The 21,884-nt window shown below is 38.8% G+C and overlaps 2 long non-coding RNA genes across 3 annotated transcripts; one reads left to right on the top strand and one right to left on the bottom strand.

Annotated features, from left to right (window-relative positions):
- The first annotated feature begins 5,808 nt into the window (after positions 1-5,808).
- On the top strand, positions 5,809-6,834 carry LOC134190137 (uncharacterized). 2 transcript variants are annotated; one of them, XR_009971592.1, is made up of 4 exons: positions 5,809-5,843; positions 5,927-6,084; positions 6,140-6,453; positions 6,527-6,834. It is a non-coding gene; the product is annotated as an uncharacterized LOC134190137 (long non-coding RNA). The 2 variants fall into 2 exon arrangements; XR_009971591.1 differs by having other exon boundaries at positions 5,927-6,453.
- Positions 6,835-9,103: 2,269 nt separating this feature from the next.
- LOC134189693 (uncharacterized) lies at positions 9,104-19,583 on the bottom strand. The gene is made up of 4 exons (XR_009971526.1): positions 19,493-19,583; positions 15,863-16,072; positions 10,504-10,571; positions 9,104-9,346 (listed from the first exon to the last, which is right to left on the bottom strand). It is a non-coding gene; the product is annotated as an uncharacterized LOC134189693 (long non-coding RNA).
- Between the last annotated feature and the right edge of the window lie 2,301 nt (positions 19,584-21,884).

The raw sequence follows: 21,884 nt of genomic DNA, 5'->3' as shown, positions 1-21,884 counted from the left end.
CAACTAGGTATGCTCTTCACCTTTTGCATACTGCCTGATATTACATACAACATTGAGTCCAGTGTTGTTTCTTTGTATAACAACAAAGAATGCATTGTAGTGGAGACCAGAGCAGAACGACTGCTTGAGAGTCAGCAAGTAAGTTAAATATATACTCCACTGACATGGTATTGTGAATTGTGATCACTATAGTTCTTTCTTTGATCTGCTCAAATGACTGACATACTGATAGCAATTATTGAACTAACCTTCTACATAGGACGACGTAGTCACTACAAATGTTTCTAGCCATTACAAGGAAAGTAGTGTCTTGATTATACAGTACCGTACTGTACCATACCATACCATACTATAGCATACTGTATTGTACTGCATTGTAATATACTCTACTATACTACCGTATTCGCCCGTAATATAACGTCCTGGGCGTATAGAAAAGAAAAGCTTTTTTCTGAGCGTATACTAGGGCATGGGCGTCATTTTGGTCCCAAGCATATACATGGTTGCAAAATGCTGTCGTTTGGCCAGTCATCATCTAAACACTTGATGACAGAAATACCACAAATGCTTACAATTATCCATTTGCAAGATCAAAGGTACTGGTATCCGTACAGCATCAGCATACACACAGAAACTACACTACACACGCAAACCAGAGTGGTCGGCCTGAAGCCTGTCAAAAGCATCAGGATTGGTAATTGCAATGAAGATATGAGTCTAGCGGTAAGCACTTTTACTCATCACTGACACCAGCTCATCAAACGCACAGAGACGAAGATGAATGTTCTGCGGACCACAATTTGTTTTATCCTGGGCTTATACTTGGGCATGGGCGTATAGTTGTGCATGGGCATTTTTCGGGCTGAAAGTTCTGAACTGTCGCATATGGGCATATATATGGACATGGGCATTATTTCGGCATGGGCGAATAGCTACAGTATACTATACCATGTAATAGTTATAGCATGAGTTGTGGAAATCCATGTACATTGTTATTGATCCAATGCCTTCAAGGCTTATCAATGAGCTAACTGACAGAACCACAAACGAGATCCAATTATCTAGATGATAAGCCTGAGAGGTTGAGGTGTCAATAAAATACATGGACTCCATTACAACCATGCTCTAAAATATTTAGAAATATATCATGTGCCGTTTAGACGTAATGCGATTTGTGAATTTGGTATGGTGGCAGTTTTGAACCTACTAAGACATTTCTATCATGTATAGAACACCCCATATTGACTAATCACAATGTCTAAAGATCACGTGACATATTCTAAAGTATCCCTTAGAATGATTATTGGATGTTATACCATGGTCACGTGACGTGCGACCAGTCACGAGCACGTATTGAGGTGGTGTATATGGCGTATTGCACAGCAAGTATGCAATAAGTTACTTCTGCTTATCCTCTTGCTCTCATTTATACTTACATGTCACGTGACCATGTTATCAATACCTTATCCTATGATTAGTGGGCAATATGGCTTTACCAGCACTCAGAACGGGGTTATAAAGCCATATAGCTCGCCCATCGTAAGATAAACTACACTTATACAATACTACTATAAATAAACATACGTACACAGATATGAGGTGCGTTTCTTACCTCTTACTGTCTTCTAAAAGGACAGAAGAGTTACGCGACCTCTTCTGGTTGCTTTTTGCCTTTCCCCCTCTTTTCAAAATGTTGAAACGACTGTAATAGCACAGTGGCGTGCAGCTAACACAAATGCAACGCGCTACGAGTTTCGCTCCTGATGACATGATAACTCAGCGAATGCTTGTCAGACGTTACCGGACGATCAAGCCATTGCAGCGGCTGTTCCGACTTGAAGCCTTGAAGACCAATCAACTGCTTGCTAAGCGATTTTAGTACGAGGTCGCGACGTCTTTGCCTTCTCGCTACTGGATTCAGTAAAGTCACTCATTTTCTACGTTCTCCCGTTTGTTTGTAGTCGGCTGGCAGCGAACAGCTTCTGGCAATATCCCACAAGCCATCTGGTGCTTGTTACTGTTCCTAATGAATGTGGATAATTATCGATTAAGATGAAAACCGCCTATTTCCGAAGTCACTTACAATAGAACTGTCCCCAGACTGCTTTCTTCTCTCCTCCCACTCTCCCCTCCCATCACGTGCAGAAAGCAGTCTGGAATACCGAGGCTATTGATTGTTGCAAAGCCATATATAGACTCTCTCTCTATATGGCTCTGGATTGTTGATCTGACTGGGATATGTATTATACCAAATTGAATGACAAGAGGTCAGAGTCTAAGTATGTAATAAATGCGCAAAATGGTTTCTTTGTACGCAATCGTTACATGCACCGCCTGCCTAGATAAGGTCGGTACGTACTGCACTGGAATTATTGCTCATTGAGAAGACATCAGTGCAACATGCTTGCAACTGTGAGTGCTTTCCAAGGTATATTCCTTATTGTCCTCTCTGTGTTTGCACCTCAGAAGGGAGAAGCTTGTGATTCATCGGCATGCTGTTGCGTTGACAGCGCTACTGTCACGCAGTCGGGCAACGCACTCTCAGTACAGGTCAGGCAGTCTGGTGCCGGATCCTGCCCTTCAACAGCGACGGTGTCCTGTACTGTTCGCAGCAAGACGGTGTGTACGGATAGCGATGACGATCCCTCTTTTGCTGTTTACAAAAGCGGCAAGATTGCCTACGTTATCAAAGACCTCGACAACGACGCCTGTGACGGTCGATTAAGCTGTCAGTCGGGAGCATGCGACTCTGCCTCTTTGGGTTGGGCGGGAGAGTACACGAAAACGACACAAACCCCAACCACGGATCTTCGCTGCGATCCAACGCAATGCTGTTGTGCGGAATCAGCCTCTGCGACTAGCAGCGGCTCGGATGTCACGCTAACTGTTACTCCGGCAACAGGCGCCACTGGATGTCCGAACGGTAACAACAATTTCGACGTAGCCTGCAAGGTACAAGGTGATCTGTACATGACTTGTGGCGATATTAACAGCGGTTATCTAATAAGAAAAGAGAACGCTAACCAAGCTAAAAACTACGTGTTTCACCACAACGCCGCCTGCAACGCCGAGTACGAGTGCAAAACGTCAAGCTGCATGAATTCCGGAAACTTTGACGGACAGTACAAATCCATAGATAATACACATGTCGCAACTACGAACGCACCAAAGGCTACTGCAGCACCAAACAAGGCTACTGCTGCACCAAACAAGGCTACTGCTGCACCAAACAAGGCTACTGCTGCACCAAACAAGGCTACTGCAGCACCAAACAAGGCTACTGCTGCACCAAACAAGGCTACTGCAGCACCAAACAAGGCTACTGCTGCACCAAACAAGGCTAGTGCAGCTCCGAAGAACACCAAAAGCTCTATATTAACGGCAAAACCGACCCAAGGAAAGGACAACAACAGCGGAAGCGGTGTTGGCCTCAACACTGCGTCTGTAGTTGTTATCACAGCCGGTATTCTCTTATGTGTTGTGTGGTGATGGTTTACTCACTAGACATGTATTGGCAAGAACAGATGAGTAGTTTGTAATTGCATGAATGGTTGTTGGCCAGTGCATGAGTCCTCTAGTTGCTTGCTACATGCACACCTAATTAGAAAGCTGTCATTTTCGTTGCAAGTCTTGCTTACTGATTCAGTTACGTTTATGATTAGTATTATGCTTTTCATGCGCAGCACATTTTGCTGTGTCTAGACAAATAAATCATAATAAAATATTACAATTTGATCTGACTGTGTCCAACTATCCTCTCAACATGTTGAACAGATGGGCTGAGTGGAAAACGCGAATCCACGGATCAACGCGATTCCACGTCCAATGTAATTTTGGGCATCTCGGATTTAGACTGCCCCGCTACTGTCTTCGCTTTCTGCTACGATTATCTTTCGTTTATTAGCTATTACGCATGTAAACTACAGTTGCACCTTTCTTTATAGATATAAGCTAAGTTAGCAGTAGAGCTTAGTAGCACCGTACATTATTGTTGTAGCCATTACTAGTTGCTTCATTTTTTCTGTCAGCATTCCAACTCACAAACTGGTGTGCCAGCGGATTTGTTTCGGCTGATCAAATGCGCAAGCGCAGTAACTAAAAGGTGTGCACTACGCTTGCGCACATGTTGTCCCTCGGATCTCCAGACGCTGTCTTATGTTGTCTTCTTCCGCGGATTTGTTCTGGGGCGGGGTAGAATTGCCGACACCTAGAAATTGTTTAGCGCATGCGTGTTACCTGTCACACCTTTATTTTTGTTCCTTTGGCCATGTTATAGCTTGTACAGGCTTCAGGGGCTTCTTTGTAGTTTACGCAACCTGCAGCTGTAAACTGTCGTGATCGGTGGCTTGTACTCTCCGATCACTAGATAATTAATTCACTAGATAATTAATTCACTAGATAATTAATTCACTAGATAATTAATTCACTAGATAATTAATTCACTAGATAATTAATTCACTAGATAATTAATTCACTAGATAATTATCTAGTGTGAATAGACGTACGACAGGCTACGACAGTGAAAGGTATGGAATGGGTATCTAGACATGTTTTGACGCTTTTGAAGAATCAAATGTGTAGACCTATAGTAATAGTTCGGTATTTGTGGTTTACCGCATGCAGTGATGTCGAATAGAAATTCGTTTGTAATCTTCTACTTGTGTTGTAGGGTATAATATACTGTTGTAGCAGTTAGTTTAAATCTGCATGTGCATAAAATTCCTTGTGTGTACCTTTATGCTGTAATTAATTAATTAATTGACAATCTAATGCAGTCGAGTAAATGGATATACAATTGTCTAATTAGTTGATTATTTGAAAGTTTATGTGTTATTGTTAAATCTACATACTAACCCAGGTTACTGAGGTACATTACTGAACTGAGTGTTTAATTATGTTGGGCATATGTGAGCTGCTGGCATGAGCTGTTTGATGCAATAATGCAGTGGAGTTGATAGATCTTGAGATAAATATAATTTGGTGTTCTGATGATGATAATAATTGTAATTTTCTTTTTAAATTGGTTATAGTATGGTTGGCTTATTCGTAGTATGACATCAATTAAGTTGTTGTGTTCTTTTGGTTTGTCATGTTTAACAACAACAACAACAACAACAATAATAATATAATAATAATAATAATAATAGTTCAAACCCCAGTGACAATAGTAAATTATGAAACTTGTCTGTCTTTCTCTCTCATGTTTCTCTAGCTTTATTCATGAGACTATGACTCGTTTCAGTCGTTGGGGAGTTTCTGTGGTCTGGTGAACGGTCCGTTGACGATGACGTTCAATGCTTTCCTGGTGGCCGTTGATATCTACTAGGCGTGCTATGCACGAGTTCGCGGTCACCGTAATGCCTGCAATCTACATTGAATTGGCTAGTCATTGATCGCCGTATGGACTGCACCGAAACATGTACCCCGCTGGGCTCACCTGCTGGGTTGGTGGGCACCCAGATGGGGTAAAGACCCCACTTGCCCATTATGGAGGGGCATAGCGACACACTAATAGTACCGGCATCATTCTGATAGGCTTGTGGAGACGGATGACATTACTATGATGTGGGATACCACCATCCCCACTGCGAGGAAGATCAAAGCCAATCGTCCAGACATCTGTCTCAGAAATAAGAAGACAAACACTTGTCGTCTTATTGATATCAGCTGTCCTGCTGATGGCAACATTGGTAAGAAACATGCTGAGAAGTTGGCGAAGTACAGCGACTTGCGAGTGGAGATAAGCCGCATGTGGCATTGTCGAACACTGGTGGTTCCGGTGGTCTTGGGAGTTTTGGGCACAGTGCACGCAGGTATTGCACGGTGGCTGGACATTATTCCAGGTCATCACAACCTGTAGCACTTACAGAAAACAGTGCTTCTGGGATCTACTCGGATCCTTCGTAAAGTCATGTCTTCTTTCTAGACAGCTGTGATGGTCTAAGTACTTCTGAAGCAGGGTTTGCTTCCGGTACTTGTAATAGACTTTACCAACCAGACTGATCTGGTTGAGTACGACAATAATAATACGACCGTGTTACCTGCTGTTTTGGCTAGTGCAGGTTCCTGCAAGAAAAATTAAGGGTGTGGTCAAGAAATCACAAGACATTTGTTTCGTTCAATATACGTATTGTTTTAGGCAATGGTTACAAGGAGAGTCTATTTGCTTGCTGTAGAAAGTGCATACAGAAGCAAACTGTCGTCTGTTCATCTTTGCGCATGCCGCAGGGTGTTTACACCTCAAGATCTTGAAAGATCCTGGAAGACCACCGCAGCTGCCAAGATCTTGGTTTGATTTTGTAGTATATGTAGACGGTAGAAGGTAGTTTTAGTTTGTATTCTTGTACTGACTTATTTCTAGGTTTTTTGTGATTTAGCTCACTTGGTTGACACAAGTTGTTCCGCAATTTCGTGCCACATAGAACCCAAGATCTCTGTCAACTTTACTGAAATGTTGGTTGGGCATGTGTGAAGATGTTAATTAATGAAATCTAACTGTATGACATGATTTTTTGACTTGTTCTAGTTACTCTTGAGTTAACAGATGCCATCAAGAAATGCTCAAGGTCTAAGAACAGCAAGATATTCCAAGTTCTTACCAAGAGTGTATACAAGCATTGATTTATACTTTTCAACTGTAACAGCTATGGCCTGTATATTCTACCTATGTGTAGTGAAGACAAATGTATGATGTATAGACTTACATGCTGTTGCTCATGTAGATAGTCTGGCATTTTTACTGTTCTAAAAATTTTATAGCACGTATATATTGCAGCTAGATACTACTAGTGAAGTTGTAGCGTTAAATTATTAATATCAAGTATCCTACCTTTTAAAACTATAACGGTCTGTGGAAGTTTGCATGAAGAGTTATTTCTTGTATACACACATTTGCAGAAGTGGTGGTTAGATATTTGCATAATAATACTCAATTTAATTAATTAAACAATTTTTACCAGCAACAGAAATATTATTGAAACTATGTAGTACTTCTATATATGTTGCTGGTATAAATTATTGCTTGTGAAGGCTTCGAATTTATTGGCATTTTGCAACCAATTGCAACTAATTATATTAAATAAAGAGATAAATATGAATAATTGAAACTATTTCAAAAGATTAACAGTGAGATCAGTGAAGTTTGTATGTGCTGTTTACTCCAGAAAGTGAATGGTTGGAGAAGTAGTGATCAGATGTGCCCATACTTATCGGCCAATTACAAATACAAACAGTCGGAGCTGGTATTACAAGAAGATTCAATTCTTTTCAAACTTAATTAATATTTTTGTAGAACAACTGATATCATCAATAGAAAACAATTTGAATCAGATCGAAGCACCTTGATTAAGTGCCATCCCTGCCAGCCACTTGAAACATTGTAATTCATTAGCACTTTGCAGCTAAAGTAATATGCAAATAACTATTATAGATGAAGATATTAATATTAATTATTGAAGCTCTTTCAAAAGATTAACACGGCCAGTAGAAGTTTGTATGTGCAGTTTACTCCATAAGCTGCACATTTGTAGAAAGTAGTGATCAGATATGTCCATACTTATAGGTCGATTCCAAATAATCGGAGCTCTAATATTACATGAAGATAACATTCAATTCCTTTCAAACTTAATATGTGTGTAGAAAACTCATATCGTCACTAGAAAAACAATTTTAATAAAGAAGCACATTGATTAAGTGTCATCTCTATCAGCCACTTGGATACGTTGTAATTCATTAGCATTTTTCATCTAAAGTGAGATACATATAACTATTATAGATGAATATATTAATATTAACTACTGAAACTGTTTCAAAAGATTAGCATGGCCAGTAGAAGTTTGTATGTGTAGTTTTGCTTCAGAAACTGCACATTTGCAGAAGTAGTGCATGATCAGATATGCACACGTTTAATTAACAACTGATTTCAAGAATTGGTGCACTTGTATATATTGCAAGATGATGCCATATTCATTAGTTGTTTTTTATTATTTCATAATTTTTATTATTTTTATAATTTTATTAATTTTTATGTTTTATTAATTTATAATTTTCATAATTTCATAATTAATTTTCATTATTCATATGTCTTAGATTCAAAAGTTGTTTTAATTAAACAACTAGAATTAGATTAGAAAGTACGTATACCAAAATTGAACAGTATACAAACTACCTAAAGATTTCACAATTATGCTGTACTGATCTACACTTGAAGACAGACCTAAAGAACATTATTATTAAGATTAATAAATTGATATTACTTATTAATTTTTTGGAAATGATTTACATAATAGAAGTTTGCATAAGCAGTTTTACTTATCAACTACATATTTTCAACCTAATGCCAGTATATGCTTACATATCACGTGACCTTTAGGTGCGCTCATTGGTCCATTGCAGGTGTTTTATCAGCGATACAACACCTAATTATAAGGTCAACTATAACACTTCACAAGAGCAATCAACGTTAACCCTCTGCTAGTATTCAATTACCTAGTAATTCTACTATAAACATATAGCACTTAATTAAAGTTGTACTAGTAGTCTGCAATAATGTTCTGCAATGCTCCAACCAACTGTTTGATGACATACTGTACAACATACGTGTTCGCGTAGTGTAACCTTTTCATGAATAAGTGGTACGTACCTCTCTTTCTGCTAATACTAGCACGTACATGTGTGAGAATGTGCTGGTGGCAACAAGTTCAGCACAGTGTAACTGAAACATTACAATGAAGATTTGCAATAGTTTTGAAATTGTCCAGTTCTAAACAATTTGGTAAATACTGCCTCTTACCAATTTAACATGTAGCACGCGTTCCTCAACTAAGTACAGACACCGTAGATCTAAATTCTATGTTGCAATGCTTCCAGGAAGTTGAGAGAAAATTCATACAAGCAAGTTGTGTTATATGTGTTGTGTTATATGTGCATGTTTAATTCTCTAGATTTAGTAATGGTGGGGATCGATTAGTACCAGCCTAGATACCTTCTACCTCAAATTAAAAATGCAAACAAATTTACTTGTGAACTTTACACATTTAGGTATAATGAAATGTCGAGTGATCGAATGCCATACAAAGCCAAGAGAAAAACTTGCGGAGTCCAAACTGCTTTGTGAATATGTGCATTTAATTACGGTTACATATTTAATAGAAGCAACTAACATTGGTTGAGTTACGGTTACATGCACGCAAACTCAAAATATTGTCCAAGCAAACTGAGTAAGTAAGTGTACTCGATGGACAAAGAGAAGCCATAATGAAGAGACTCGATCGTGAAGTAATCCTGTTGTGGTCACTTGGGCATCATATCACTACAGACAGCTGCAAATGCACCACAGAGGTCATAACTAGAATAGAACAGTCATATTATGACTAGCAGAGTGACTCATTATAAATTCTAATACATTAGATCTAGAGTGCTAGTAGATGAGAAATGTTCCAGAGAAAGAGATCGAGAGAGAGAGTTAGGATCGAGTTCTCATGCCAAGAATCAGAGTACGTGCTATTAAAGGTAAGTGACTACAGCATGGCAACAAGCAGTTTGTGTACAAAAAATAAAGAATAAGCCAATTACCTATATTATATGTTAAATGGTTTATTTGCAGCACAGAACAATTCCATTTAGTTGTCTACACTCTAAACAAGATTGTTGTGGGGTCATTACAATTACCCTAGTATATGCTAAATGGTTTATTTGCAGCACAGAACACTTCCATTTAATTGCCTATACTCTAAACAAGGTTGTTGTGGGTCATGATAATAGCTAAGAAAAGACGTCTTCAGCTAGCAAAGAAGAAGTATGTGTCACCACTTCTCTAACAATGATGACTATAACTTAATTAGAGCTCATGATATTTCAATTTGACCAGCTATAGCCCTGACTTTGAGCTAAATTCAAGCATTCAGATTGTGTACACCTGTCGAAATTCATCATGTCAAATAGAAATCCTATTACGTACCAAGAAGCGTTTAGGTACTTGAGTGAATCCCATGGTGGAAGGTATGTACAAGGTGCTACAGAAAGCAGAAAAAGAGCCATACGAAAGTTCACTAGTGAGAGGGTGACCCTGAACAATGCTGTTCTGTACTACTCTGAAAGCAACAGTGAGAGTGAAAAGATCAAGAGACAGTGGATTCAAAACAAGGAGTTGAAGGAGCAGATTCTTCAGTCGATTCATGACAATCGCTTGGGAGGCTGTCACTTTGGCAGAGACAAAAGACGCGAAAAAGTATGCTCCAGGTATTTTTGGCATGGCATTTGTGAAGACATTGACCAGTACATCAAGATGTGTAAGACATGTCAAATGTAGGACAACTCAAACTTAGCAAAAAATACCAGGAATCTACATAATAACAACAACAACAACAATAATAATAAATTATAAGTAGAGTACGTCCTTGGCACACGACTATGATCTACAACAGCTGCATATTTAATGTTATCAGCTGTTATTGATCTATTCTAGGCAAATCCAAAGTTTTCTAAAACTTCCTTAGAGCTTACTTCCATCCCAGTGAAGAGTGCTTGGCATCGAATTGGAGTAGATCTTGTGGGTCCACTGCCTGCAACACCTACCGGGCACAAGTGAGATCTGAGTCACATTCATGCATTTATACATTTGTGCAACAATTAACACACACACACACACACACACACACACACACACACACACACACACACACACACACACACACACACACACACACACACACACACACACACACACACACACACACACACACACACACACACACACACACACAGACAGACAAACACACACACACACACACACACACACACACACACACACACACACACACACACACACACACACACACACACACACACACACCACACATTAATACGTGTTTTTAGATACATCATTACTTGTATGGACTACTATACAAAATGGGCAGAAGCTGCTGCATTGTACACCAAGTCTGCTGTAGAAGTTGCACAATTCCTCACAACTTTGTTTTGCCGACACGGACTGCCCGTGCTTGTTACGTCAGACCAAGGCAGGGAATTTGTCAATTGCCTCAACCACAAATTATTTGAAACAACAGGAGTCAACCATCTAATTTCAACAGCCTACCATCCCCAAACCAACGGCCTGATTGAGAAGTTCAATCAGACGCTACAGAGATCCCTTCTGAAGATGGTTGGAGAGAACCAGGGTGACTGGTTCAAGTACTTGGACTCAGTATTGTTTGCATATAATACCAGTAAACAAGCATCATCAAAATATTCGCCATTTTTCCTCCTTTATGGACGAGACGCAAGACTTCCTGTTGATCTGCTAGCAAAGCCAAAAGGTCAGAACTGCGTATGTATGCATGTAGGTATATGACACTAATGACAGAAAAGACATTTGCTACTCTCACGGACAACATTTGCAGTTGCATCGCTTTTCATAACTATTTGAAAGGTTTTCAGCAAAATTTCTGTAATTCTTTCTGTTTCTCTGTGTATATAATCATGGACCATGCACGTGCTTGTAACTAAAAACGTATGTGTACCAAAATCTATGTACCTGCAGTATGTATGTCTATGGGGATCTTACTGCAAAACCTCAGCCGAGTACTTTGAAGACAACACAAGTATATAAGCATTACAACAAGAGAGGAAAAGTGAAAAGCTGTAGTGTAATCAATGAGTGGCAATTACATCTAGCTGTGCTATATGTGGTTGCTCTTGTACAGCACAAATTGGTTTATGGAGACACAAAGTCATAATTGAGCTTAGTCGTATTGACTATTGACTAGTACTCATTACATCAGATTCACCATGTCTATTGTTCACTCTCATTACTAGAAAGCTTATGGAACATACATACCTGGTAGACTCTGTAATTCTATTTCTGTTCTGATTGTCACACAAGGCAGAAGCTATAGCAAGATAGCTTCTACCAATAGCAATTCCTACTATAGTTTTAGGAGGACACTAAGACACTTTTCTGGTCACTATTTATATAATATATAATCATGCAGTGACTCCAATTAAAAATTTCTTAGTTTCTGCTGTCTATTGCATGTTATGTACCTTTGTTCAGAGTCATTTTGCATTAAGAGTTCTGTGTTTTATGCCTTGTAGTGTTTTTTCCATAGCCATACAGACTTTTAGAATGCAAACATGTTTTCTTTGATGCCTTAGAAATCACAAATGATGTCATGACTTTCACTGTTACTGATGATGAACTTGAATTGTCTGTACAACAAATGGTCCAATTGCAAAAGATGGTGGACACCAATGTGAAGAAAAACATCTTAGAAGCACAAAAACGACAGAAACAGCAGTGTGACGCCAGACATAAAAAAGAAGAATACAAGGTGATTTGTTAATGCAATCCTTCATTCAGAAACGTTATGGTTTAATAAATAATGTTGATGTGTGAGCAGGTTGGTGACAATGTTCTACTACAGAACATCAAAAAACTTTCTCGTAAAGAAAGCAAGTATGAGCAGAGTTGGAAAGGCCCATATGAGATTGCCGAGAGAGCTGGCAAAGGCAGATATTACGTGAGAAAGCAGAATGACAGTGCTATATGTAAAACCCTATACAGTGCTACGAGACTTAAACCGTTCCATCAACGACAGGAATTTAGCCAACCTTCTGTATCATCAGGTATATCTAATTTTTTGTAGAAAAAGAGCATTATCTCTACTCTACAAAAGGCATCTTAGTACATTGAAATGTACCATCTCCATGTGTGAAACAGACTAATTAATTAACTGCGATAATAGAACATACTTTCTTCTGACAATGCAGAATATGATAATATTGCACACTGTATCACCATAAGCGCTTACATTTGGTAAATTAATAGCAAGATTTTTTGAAACATAAAAAGAAATTTGGTACATGTACTGTGTTTCAGAGAGTAAATTTACATCAGTGGGTGAAAGATTTTGCTCTCAAAATGAGGAGTCAGCAAAGAAACGAAAAATGAGCAGACTATTCTCATCTGCAAGAATTACTTTTTCAGTAGGTACGGCAAATAATTTTAAGTTGTAATCTTCCCAGTAAAGTTCAGAACTGAAGTTATCACTTCAACAATTATGTTTACACATACAAAAGATCATGGAAAATAGAGGTCGACTCGAAAAAAGAATTCGGCTGTCTGGTCTAACATTTAGAGGGCAAATGCCCACCGATGGAAACTGTCTATTTCATGCAGTAGCAGACCAACTGCAGCGAGTTGATTCCAACAACAAGCTCAGCCACAGTGAACTGCGTGACCTAGCAGTAACTTGTCTTAGAGATCACCAATTTGTTGTAAGTCATTACCAATGTTCTTCCATCAGTGTTGGACAGCACGTATTAATCAAGTTGTTGATGCAGGATTCAGTTGGTCAACCTCTAGACATGGCCAATTTTGTAGCTGGCAGAGATTGGAAAAGCTACTTAGATAATCTTGCTCAAAACAGGACATGGGGTGATCACCTTGCAGTGATGGCACTAGGAACATCATTATCCCATGACATTCAAATAGTTAGCAGTGTATCTGGTACTGATGACCCTTTTGACATCATCATCGAACCAAATGGCCACAAAGCACGTCATGAGGCACTTCTAATTCTGGGGCACTATGCTGAGAATCACTACGAGAGTCTCGGTATTTGTGATGGTACTTGTCTAATGCTGAATTTTGATAGCTAACTAAACACTTAAACAAAAATTTTGTTTTGTTCCAATAGCTGGTGAGAAGATTGTTGGCACATCCAGGTATATTAAATATCACATTAAAGGAGCATTCCGGACAACTGCACATCTGATGGCGTGCAAAAACCGCTTCACTTGGCAGACAAAATTCTTGAAAGAGCCCCCGTCAGTTTTTATGTTTTTAAACGTTCTGAATGTACATCTGCCGGGTTTGCTCTGAGATAGTGCCCAGATACCCAACTTGGTTAGTATATATTTCCTGTTAGTAGAGCAAAGGCGAAGCCAGCAGCTAGCGCATATCTCCGGAATGCTTCTTTAATTAAAGAAAGACATCCAAATAACAACATCAATTTTGTTCAGTAATTCAAGTGAGAGTACAGAGAAATACACTGCTCTTGGAAGATCAAAATGTAACGTCATCGCAAATGTCACAGACCATACATACTGCAGACAAACTCTCTGTCTGTCTTTGCCCTACACTCCACCAAATGATGTCATAATTGGCGATACAATTATCTCAATGGAACAGGAACACCATGCCAGTGGTCAAAAGTGGCTGTTTTTGACGAGAGAACAACAAGAGCAGGTAGAACTTTCAAAGATAAGACCAAAATAGCACTTCAAATAATTTCTAGGTGGATAAAATCTGGGAAGGCACAGCACCAAACAGTGTTGTTGCCTACAATGATGACGGCCAGGAGTTGAGAGCTGCAGAATTGTGTAGTCTGTGCCCAAACAACTGGGTGAATGATAAAGTAAGAAATTAATTCAGTAATTTATGCATGGCTTTGTGTCTATGGTGAGCAACACAACAGAAATGGGTGGTGTTGCCAGGTTATCAATGCTTTTCTTCAAAAAATTACAATATCATTATGCCATCAGGTAAAATGATTAGTCACTGCAGTAATTAAAAAATATTGAAATAGCTGGTATCGCAGGGATTTCGAGTATTCTCATATAATACTTTTCTCTACATGTCCCTGAGTTTGTGTTGTGATGGCAAGAGATCACTTTGGTGGAAATGGCATAAAGTAGGCTTTCTGATCTCTGTTGCCATTCCCTTTAATTTTTGTATACATTGACTTTTACATAACACTTTTGTGACAGGACGGTCGACATTTTTCAGTATGACGTTGTTACTATACCAGTTCATCTTCCTGGTCACTGGATAATTGTGGTAAACTTCATTATTTGTACACATGACAGGAAATTCATACACTTGCTACCTTGTAGGTTCTGGACACCAAGAGAGCTGAAATCAAGTACCTTGATTCATTTCAACCAAACCAAACCAATTATACAGTTGTAGCACGCATTCGGTATAGCGTTGCAATGAACTTAGATAACCTGTGCTAATTATTGACACAAAACCCTTGCTTGACAGAGAGTTCTTACAATGTGAAGCAGGAAAATGGAAGTTCAGTGTATCGGGCAAGTGGCCTTGCATAGCCGGATCCTCTCTAAGAGTCAGCATATATAAATTTGTTGCTTTAGGAAGACTTACATTTTCTGTTATGCAAAGGATTTCCCAATTCAAACCAATAAAGCAGATTGTGGTGTTTTCATATGTATGGTAAGTAGCTCCAATGCCATGAAGATACACCTGTTGTCTGTATGCTTAACTTTCTACAACAGCATGCACTCTATCAAATGATGAGGCTTTCATACAACTTCAAAGAAGTATGTTGTTCATGTGTTTCGCACACTACAAACAGCCTAATTTTCTTCACTACATTTTCCGTATGAGTGCCACATGTCATTAGCAAGATCATGGATTTGCAACATAATTTGTCTCAAGAAAGATTCACACTGGTACAAAATAATTATTGTGGACATATACTCCACTGACACTAGCAACTTTCAAACCAAGCCAAGACGCTTTATCAGTTATTCTTAGATGGTTCCGTATGTCAGTGGCAAACTGGTCTTCTTCTTTTTACACTAACTGACAAATTCACACAGGAAACCCTGCCCATCAGTACACTGGCCCAGTTCGAAAGTTGCTAGTGCAAATGGAGTAATTAAGAACCTACATAATTATAACACACACACACACACACACACACACACACACACACACACACACACACACACACACACACACACACACACACACACACACACACACACACACATACACACACACACACACACACACACACACACACACACACACACACACACACACACACACACACACCTGCATGAACACTAAACCTTGAGCTTTGAATCTTGAATGTACAGCTCTTGGAAACTGACTTCAACTGCAAGTAAAACACAAGCAGACAACAACAGTAAGTAAAGTGTGTCACTACAATTTTTAGATAGTAAAATAGATTCCCTGGATGTCTTGATAGGTGATGTAGAAATTATAGATGACAAATCAACAGAAAGAGATTCGCCAAGAAGTCTGTTGCAGAAGAATGGTTGGTTAATTTTAGCAATATGTATTGTCTTTTGCAACATACAACATCAATCTGTGTGCAGACATTTTACTTGTACATGATGATGTCAGTGACAGTCATACCTGGTTAGTCAGTATATAGTTATATGAAGTTGCTGCAATGGATGTGTTGCAATTATGTATGGTACTTATAGTGTAACACCAACAAGAAGAAATTTACAGTGTTATCAGTTCTGTTAATTGATGTCATATGATCATGTTTTCACTTAGTGTGATTCAAACAGGTTGTTCCGCTGTCGGATAAACACATCAGTACTCATGCTCTTGATAGTGACAGCATACAGTTACATCAACAAGTAAAAGCTACAGACTTCAAAGGTGGGGACACAAGAATCAAGGAAATCGATAAAGAAACTTTGGAATGTGACCTGTTTAACACTTCTCTATTGCGGTTATGTCAAACAGGGGCAACCTTTAAAGAATGGAAGGCAGAAGATGATGATGATACCATAGTAAGTTGTATTATAATTTTGTAGACATCATTTGGAATGTGTGTCAGTCCAACAACACACTAACAACACACATATTCACACATTACAAATATGGTAGACCAAACAATTTCGTCATTTGTACCTTGTTGCTACAATTTCTGAAAGTGGTCTTCACACTTTCAAAAAGAACTTGTCGTTTTTATGTACACTTTTGCTCAAGTGAGTGTGAGCAACAAGATAAGAATGACAACTGACTTTTTGTCACTTTGCTGCTGAGCACTATTATATATATATATATATATATATATATATATATATAGTCAAATCAATGATTAAATGTTTACTGTTATTTCATTGCAGCTCAAAGAACATCCAATAGAAGAAGGAGAGTGCTGGCTTAGTATTGACTTACGTGTTGCTCTGTGGATGGATTACAGATGCTTTGTTAACAAGCATCATTTAAAAACTGTGGTGATTTTGTGCTGGTTACAAACAACCTGCACATTAACTTCAACACCTTTGCCGCAAAACATATAATGCCTGACATGTACCTTGTACCTGCAGCAGCTTTGCTCAGGTATTGGTGCAGGTGCGGGCAACAATACCAAACTCCTATTTATAAATATGGGAAACAATACATTTACTTAGCAGCTCTCAACTAGATGATCTGTGTGCTTGCATACGTGACATAAAGAAACAATTCTATAAGCATGGTAGACAGATCTTTTATGGGTTACAATAGCTATATTAATGTAATGTTGTCTGTTCATTGAATGTAATCATGAAGTCAGCCCAAGACTCATAAGCACCGTTTCAGGTTTAATACGACTCCTGTTGCATATTGTTTACAGCAAACTTGACATTGTGAAGTTCTAAAGTCCCTATCAATAACCAAGTTGACATGCTGTTGCCAGTATAGGTCATTCTGTTAACCTTCAGTGCTTTGGGAACGGCATGCTTAGAAATTGATCAATATCTGGACTTAATTTTATGTTATCACAACCTGTAGCACTTACAGTCAACAGTGTTTTCAGAATACTTCATAAACTCTATTCTTGAGCCACATAGGTCTACTTTCAAAGAAAGGTATCTTTCGCACTTGTATAATGTGTTGAATGTATATGCATATACATACATCTATTGTGTATATTGTACACCCAAATGGGAAGCACCAACAGCCACTGCCAACATATAGGTAGATAATATTTCTATAAACAGCACAGGGATACAGTGGAGTTTGCTATAGCAAACCTCAATGTAATTAATCCTTGATATGATGAATTTAGTTTTGATGTCCTGAATGTGCAACAACAATCCGGATGCGTTCACTTATTACAAAATTCTAGTGTCTCCTGCAATTCATTTATCAAAATTCCACTGTATGTGAGTAACCTCTGAACAACAACAACTTACACATACACATAAATCTACAATCACAGCTGCGTATAGTATAGTATATGTTAATTAAAAATCCTAATCAGGTCAAGAGTAGTCTAGATCTCTTCCCATGATAGACAGTTTGAGCTGCATCATATTGTGTAAGATGAACCCAAAAAAAAAGTTTATAACCAGTGCTGTACCTATGTTGCCCCAATCTAATAACTGGCTCATTTGCATAATTGATTGACAGATCGGGATAACTGCATGCAAAATATTTAATACGATATATTTTGTACTGTAGATAGAGTAACTATCATCTGGCATTCTAGAATCCATAATAAGTCAAAAGAGAGGTGTACAAAATACAAGTAGAAATGCTCATCACTTCTCTTGAACATAATTTCCTATGAAATTGTTTCACCAGAAAGATTTTTCGTAGAACATTTGTCTACTAAGAAATATTTATCAATTATGTCCCACAAAAGCAAACAAAGACGTGGACATTTTAACACGAAGACAACTTAAATCCTACCAAACTGTCCAGGAAATAACCTGTGTAATAATTATGCCTTTACTCAGTCTCATACTGCAAAACATCAAAAATTTGTGATGTAGATTGCTATTATTTTAGTTAACAACTTAACAATGCTAATATACAAAATATTTAACATCCATACCACTGAACACCAGCAACAACAGCATTCTTAATATTAGTGTCTCATAGTATTTCATGTTATACATCACCAAAAACATTCAGTCATATATTCAACTTTGCAATCACTATACAGTAGACAAAGCAGTCAATTGCTGCATAGAAGTTTAATTGCCATTAATAAAATTCAAAAAGCTATGATTGGTTTTACAAAGTTACACAACCCGGTGAGAAATACAGCTGATGCACTGCAAAAGATACAGGTACAGTACATCCATTGCTCTTTTGTCTGGCAGAGCTTGCTTCTAGCCAAGCTTGCTTACAGCTATTTAGCCAATAAACAATTCCACTAATATATATATATATATATATATATATATATATATATATATATATATATATATATATTCTTATTTCAGAGAACAATTACCAGTCCCCTGCCAAAGTTGGCAAATCCCAAAAGTCAAACTCAGTGTCAAATCGTAAACTAATTAGTGCAAATTACACTTGCAGTAGACTGAAATAAGCGAACTGAAATCTGTTGCAGTAAGTTACTGACTGCCCTACTAAAAGTTATTCTGCTCTTTGCTGTGGGCTTGGACGCGATAACCTTCAAAGTGGCAAGACTGGAAGGCATCCACAAACTCTATACTAGCTATCAGATATGTAATGGCATCTAGTCTTGTCTAATAAATTAGAGTACATGTACAGTGACGAGTGGGAGTCTGATAGTGCGTGTGTGTATTGCGTTGCGTTGAGAGAGTAGTGTGCTGTTGATTAGTCTGCAGTGAGCTGTTGCGTGAATAATACAAAAACGTGGAGAACCATAGAGATAGATAGATATTATTTCTATCAACAGCAATCGATCCATAAATCAATTTATATATATGCAATGATGAATACCTGGCTCCACACTTTCGGCTTGACTTGTGTATCAGCTTGGCTTACCAAATAACGCAGTATGTAGCATGTATTTTGTAAACAGGTCCCGGATAACACTCTAACTTAGCTCGTTCATTTTTACATCGCATTGTTCACTGTTTTAGTGTCAATCCTATTCATCGCTGCCATTGTTAACAATGGAAAGATCTCTGAAAGAGGATCCCGACTAGAGTAGTAACATTCATGTGCGCGTTAGGTGTTCTTCTGTAGGCTGTAGCCCCATATAGCAATAAGAGCCCCCGGAACAAATCCGCTGCTACACCGGCAAGTGAAGAGCTTTCGATTGATACCAATATCTGCCTGGAGGGCAACGCAAATTTTTTTCTTGCACGCGGTTTTGATATCAATTACTCTACGACATGTTGCCTCGCACTGTTTTGCGCTATCGTCAACACGTGACACTAAGCGATAAATCACGTGTTACTGCTTGCGTGATCGTTTCACGGCAAAAAGCACGATGTAGTAATGGAGGAAATTATTCAAAATAAAGACGCAGAACAAGAAATGTTTCTTCTTTTCACAACGATGTTGTCAGTTTGCAATTGCTGTCTGGCATGCAAGTACTCTTGTTTAGTTTACTTTCTTCTAGTATATTTAGAATTTTTCGAGCTTAATCTAATGTGTGTGTGTGTGTGTGTGTGTGTGTGTGTGTGTGTGTGTGTGTGTGTGTGTGTGTGTGCGTGCGTGTGTGTGTGTGTGTGTGTGTGTGTGTGTGTGTGTGTGTGTGTGTGTGTGTGTGTGTGTGTGTGTGTGTGTGTGTGTGTGTGTGTGTGTGTGTGTGTGTGTGTGTGTGTGTAGGCCCAGAGTTCCCTGAGTAGCGCACAGGGCCCAGCTAAACAGCTGGGGGTGTGACCTCTGAGAGGCAGCTCTTGACATTTAGGATTTTAGGATTAGGTGTGTGTGTGTGTGTGTGTGTGTGTGTGTGTGTGTGTGTGTGTGTGTGTGTGTGTGTGTGTGTGTGTGTGTGTGTGTGTGTGTGTGACAGTGTGTGTGTGACAGTGTGTGTGTGTGTGTGTGTGTGTGTGTGTGTGTGTGTGTGTGTGTGTGTGTGTGTGTGTGTGTGTGTGTGTGTGTGTGTGTGTGACAGTGTGTGTGTGTGTGTGTGTGTGTGTGTGTGTGTGTGTGTGTGTGTGTGTGTGTGTGTGTGTGTGTGTGTGTGTGTGACAGTGTGTGTGTGTGTGTGTGTGTGTGTGTGTGTGTGTGTGTGTGTGTGTGTGTGTGTGTGTGAGCGTGCACCAACTGACAACTGACAATGGATGACAACATGATCGTGATGGCAAACATGATCGTGATGGTAATAAAGGAGAAGTTGACATCGATCATTGGACAGCCACGACCAGGAAAGACTACCTGTCTTACACCATGAATTACAAAGTTTAGGGTGTAATTAGAAAGAATGGCAGTGCAAACCAACATTCCGGAGTTGTGCTGTACTATGATTGTCGGCTGATGTCAGTTAGTATTAAAATTTGCTATAAATGCTAAACCCAAACAATGGAAGAATGTGTGACTGTCAGTTCACTGTCGCTTACGTGGCGAACACCACATGGTACCCACCTCTTCTGCTATCTTCTACTAAATAATTGTCGTGTTGCAGTGGTGTCTGAAAGATATACCTGTTCTAAATTGGTACAGTTGTAGCAAATGATCTGCGTACTTGTGTTTTTTATATTTGTCGCGACTACACAACAGGTGTGTGATTGTGCTGTTGGTAAAAAGCAATGTGCCTGTAATATAGCTTACCTTTTGTGTAACTGAAGATTTAGGTACACTGTATGTATGCAGTAAGAATGTGTGCAAGCCAGATGTACAGTTTGGAGAACTTGATTGTGAATAACTCTCTTTTATTCAGTTAAGCACCAAGTCTACGTATAAAGCTACCGGAAATATTAATTGTATACCAAACTTTATTGCAAACAAATTGCATGTTCTTACAACAATGGTATGCATACTATGTCAACACATCAGGTAACTGTTATAATTCTAGGTTATTAATACTTTAAACTGGAGAGTTGGCTATAGTGTAATATACTACTAAAATTATGTCAATTTAGACAAACAGTGTGGTTTTTAAGGGACATTTTTCCTCTCTTAGGCATAACATTTTTGTCAAGTTCTATCTCTGCCTTCCGCTTTCTTCCGCTTGGCCGTCCTTGAGGTGCATTACTTCGACCGCGTGCAAGAAGTGGTCTTCTACGAGCTGTTGCTGTAGGCTGCACAGGTATCATGTTGTGTCTGTAACGTTTTACAGTTACATTTTTCTTTGCTGTTGGATGGAAGTGTGCTTTCCCGAACTGGTGTAAACTGGCGGCTAACGTTGTGGACATTTTCAATGTCCAGTACTTTTCACAGA

The sequence above is a fragment of the Corticium candelabrum genome, chromosome 14 (assembly GCF_963422355.1).
Source record: "Corticium candelabrum chromosome 14, ooCorCand1.1, whole genome shotgun sequence".
Classification (NCBI taxonomy): domain Eukaryota; kingdom Metazoa; phylum Porifera; class Homoscleromorpha; order Homosclerophorida; family Plakinidae; genus Corticium; species Corticium candelabrum.
Note: the sequence above shows the minus strand (reverse complement) of the source record. Positions and strands in the feature narration are given on the sequence as shown.